The 4,242-nt window shown below is 47.6% G+C and overlaps 1 long non-coding RNA gene across 1 annotated transcript in view; it reads left to right on the top strand.

Annotated features, from left to right (window-relative positions):
- The first annotated feature begins 760 nt into the window (after positions 1 to 760).
- The window catches only part of LOC115414775 (uncharacterized), a 3,692-nt gene continuing 210 nt past the window's right edge, over positions 761 to 4,242 (top strand). Inside the window, exons 1-3 of the long non-coding RNA XR_003934717.1 lie at positions 761 to 818; positions 2,832 to 2,917; positions 4,088 to 4,242. The exon at positions 4,088 to 4,242 is cut by the window's right edge and continues 210 nt beyond it. This is a non-coding gene — a long non-coding RNA (uncharacterized LOC115414775). The remainder of the gene's footprint in view (positions 819 to 2,831; positions 2,918 to 4,087) is intronic.

The following is a 4,242-nucleotide window of genomic DNA, read 5'->3' as shown; positions in this document are numbered from 1 at the left end:
CACAAACTGTGTCTGAACTGAATTCTCAGTGACCAGATGGTTCTGACTCTGACGTTTAAAGTTCCATCTAACGAATCTGTTCATTTCATCAGTTGATTATTTTGTCTCAGTTCATTGTTGTTTTTGGTCAAATGTGTCAAATATTGACCTTTGACCTTTGGAATGTCCAGATCCCAAATGAACGTCTTCATTTGGACCAGATGAGGCTGAAAACACAAACAGATTTCCCATTAGTCTCATTTAGGACAAAAGGACCAAATGTGGACATGTGAGACTGTAAAAGCACCACATGTGTGTCCTTTTTTACCCATAATGCCTTTGAAGGTCAGCTGTGCTCTAAATGAGCCATTCCTCCTGTTTTCATTGGTCAGTGTTCATCCCATCCCAAACTCCTGTGGATCAGATCCATCTGTGTCTCTGAGGAGGATGGATTCTCTGACTGCTTGTTTGTGCTCATGTGTGCTGCTTGGTCCAATCATGTCTCTGTGTGTGGACAGATCTGCTGCCTCAGCCCAACATCTCCCTGTCTGACGGGGTCTTTGAGGTCTACCGGCAGGGGTTCCGGGTGCTGGTGGGCTCCGACTTCACCGTCACCTGCTCCGTCCGACCACAGTACCCAGGAGGCTCCTTCCGGCTGATCTCCGACACCGAGAAGCCCCTGAACCTCACCCTGACAGCTGTCAATCACTCCGCCCACTTCCTGTTGTCCTCCATGGGCTACGCCCACCGAGGGAACTACACATGTGTTTATCACGTGGACGTTTATAACCGCAGCTTCTCGTCGTCTCAGAGCCCCGCCCTCTATCTGACTGTGAGAGGTAACACACACAAAACACCCACAATGCATTTGGGTCAAATCTGATTTGTTTTTTGTTGGTTCAGATTCACATTAAATGCGACTTCTGTCAGTTTAGAGTCTGAACTGAATGTGACCCTGAAGTGACCCACATGGACTAAAGAGGTCCTGAAGTGACCCACATGCACTAAAGAGGTCCTGAAGTGACCCACATGCACTAAAGAGGTCCTGATGTGACCCACATGGACTAAAGAGGTCCTGAAGTGACCCACATGCACTAAAGAGGTCCTGAAGTGACCCACATGCACTAAAGAGGTCCTGATGGAATACCAGACCACGCAGACACACACTGTGTTTACAGAAGGAAATATGGTTTTCCTCCGCTCCGACCAACAACTGGGACGTTTGTCGCATTTCAATGACGTAAAGGTCGGATAAATGCGACCTGGACGTTCAGAGTGAAATTACATTGGAAAATATCAGATCTGGATCAGATTTAGGACCACATATGAAAGTGGTCTGGGTCAGACTTAGGACCATATTTGACAGTGGTCTGGGTCAGATTTAGGACCACGTATGACAGTGGTCCGGGTCAGATTTAGGACCACATATGACAGTGGTCTGGGTCAGATTTAGGACCACATATGAAAGTGGTCTGGGTCAGACTAGTGCTGTTCAGACTGTGTGTCCCAGATCAGATCCAGGTCACATATGGCCACTTTTCCCTCAGACTCAAATGCGTCTTCAGTCTGAACTCAGACTCAGAATCCCACTGAGCTCAGCACAAACGTCCTCAGGATGTAAATGTTAGGGTAGAGACTGCGATCTGGTAGGATCGGCGATTCTACCAGTAGAAACTCCGATCAGAGTCTCTACTGGTAGAAACTCCGATCCTGCCAGTAGAAGGGTTAGGGTTAGGGTTTGGATCAGAGTTTCTACCAGTAGAGACTCTGATCGGAGTCTCTACTGGTAGAATCGCCGATCCTACCAGATCGCAGTCTCTACCCTGACATAAACATGTCCCAGTGCTGAATACACTGGTCTACAGTTATGACCCCGGCCCCAAAGGGGAGGCCAGGGCTGTTGTTTTTGGTTCAGTTTGTTTGTTTGTTTGTTTGTTTACACTTTAGCAGTAAATCTATTGGTTGAATTCAGACTGAATTAGTTTTATAGATTACTGCTGACCCAGAACAGATGTGATTACATTTTGGGAACAGTAGGTCAAAGTTCAAATTTTTTATGATTTTTTAAAATCTTTTTTTGTTCCATTTACTTATAATGGGTGGAATTTAAAATGTCCATAAAAAACATCAGTTTTGTTTCATTTTACTTCAAACTTGGCACAAATATAGAGGTAACTGTTCTCCATCACTCTGACATAAAGCTCAGACAGACCTATGTATTTTTTCACAGTTTGGGTGAATTATTTTCACACACACACACCACCAAAAAAAAAAACATCCATCAAAAACGTGTCATTTCTAATAAACTTATTCTGAAAAAACAAATGAACTTTGCCGTGGAGGAAGTGATTAAAGGTGCTGTGGGTTCAAATGTTGAGCCTCGAGTCTGTGACCATGAAATAATATCAAGGAAATAATCTGAAAACAGAACAAAGTCCTGAAAACATACTGTGCATTTATTTATTCAACTTCATGAACATTATCATAACACCAGGGTGGAGAATAAGAGCCAGTAGGTGTGAGGGGGCGGGGTTTGTTGGGCCTGGGTTAGAAATGATCCTCCTCAGATTAAATGTGTTCAGTGTTCTAGATTTGAATCAGATTATCTGTTAAACTAATGACCACAGTGTTGGTTTATTTATCCAACAGATGTGTAGATGTTCCACTGGTAGAACCTGTCCAGTCCATGTGTGATCATGTACAGACAGTGTGTACAGTCGATCTGACACGAATATTCATCTGGACTTCAACCCATTCTCTGCTTAATTTTCCATTTTCCCATTTGGAGCCCAGACCTGATGGTTGTTGTCGTCGTTGTCGTTGTCGTTGACATTGTCATTGTTGTGTTTCAGACTTGGTGACCCATCTGATCATCCGGGTGGTTGTGGTCCACTTCCTTCTGATCATGGGGACCATCTCCCTCTTCTTCTACTGTCGGGTCAGTTCACTCCTTTATTCAGCTCACTAACACACCTCAGTGCTGACATGGGACCAGGGATGGGAACTGTTCATCCACCAGCAGTCCACTGTCCACAACCACTGGGTCCATTCAGTCATTAATTGTCCTTTTCCACGGCGGGCTTTGTGGTGTCGACAGTAGGGGGCGCCACTGCCCAAACTGGGCTGTCCTGGACTGCCTAGAACTAAACTAGACTGTCCACCTGTCCACACCTGTCCACACCCGTCCACACCTGTCCACACTTGTCCACCTGTCTACATGTCCACACCTGTCCACACCTGTTCACACCTGTCCCCCTGTCCACACTTGTCCACCTGTCGACCTGTCCACACCTGTCCACATGTCCACACCTGTACACACTTGCCCACACCTGTCCACACTTGCCCACACCTGTCCACATGTCCACACCTCTGCACACCTGTCCACATCTCCACACCTGTCCACATGCCCACACCTGTCCACACTTGTCCACACATGCCCACACCTGTCCACACTTGTCCACCTGTCTACATGTCCACACCTGTCCCCCTGTCCACACTTGTCCACCTGTCGACCTGTCCACACCGGTCCACATGTCCACACCTATGCACACCTGTCCACATCTCCACACCTGTCCACATGCCCACACCTGTCCACACTTGTCCACACATGCCCACACCTGTCCACACTTGTCCACATGTCCACACCTGTCCACACCTGTCCACCTGTCCACACCTGTCCACACCTGTCCACACTTGTCCACACATGCCCACACCTGTCCACACTTGTCCACATGTCCACACCTGTCCACACCTGTCCACACTTGTCCACACATGTCCACACCTGTCCACCTGTCCACACCTGTCCACCTGTCCACATGTCCACAGCTGTCCACATGTTGATGAGTTGGAATGTCTTTATGGACATTGTGGTGCAGACAAACACAGACTGGTCCATCTGTTTGTGGAAGCGGTGCTGGATCTAGTAAATCCACCTCCTGTCTGTTCCAGTCTACCAGAAAAGTCCAGACAAACCCTGTGTGCTTTCAGAGCCGTCCCATGTCAGCAGGATTTACCTGATCAGCTGATTGGATTCAGTGATTGAATGGACTGGACATGGACTCACACACACGAGTGACAGCAGCACATGATGATGACATGTTTGTTCCAGGCCAGTGGGGGGCGGAGCCGACTGAAGGCACGGAGGACACCATGAGATACACGTCCACGGACACATCCACGCCAACGTCCATGCCAACGTCCACATCCACGTCCGTATCCCCTGGAGTCTCTGTGCTTTATCTCCTCACAGGTTTTCCCTGGATC

The sequence above is a fragment of the Sphaeramia orbicularis genome, chromosome 24, assembly GCF_902148855.1.
Source record: "Sphaeramia orbicularis chromosome 24, fSphaOr1.1, whole genome shotgun sequence".
NCBI classification, from domain to species: domain Eukaryota; kingdom Metazoa; phylum Chordata; class Actinopteri; order Kurtiformes; family Apogonidae; genus Sphaeramia; species Sphaeramia orbicularis.
This window is presented reverse-complemented; position numbering and strand designations above follow the sequence as displayed.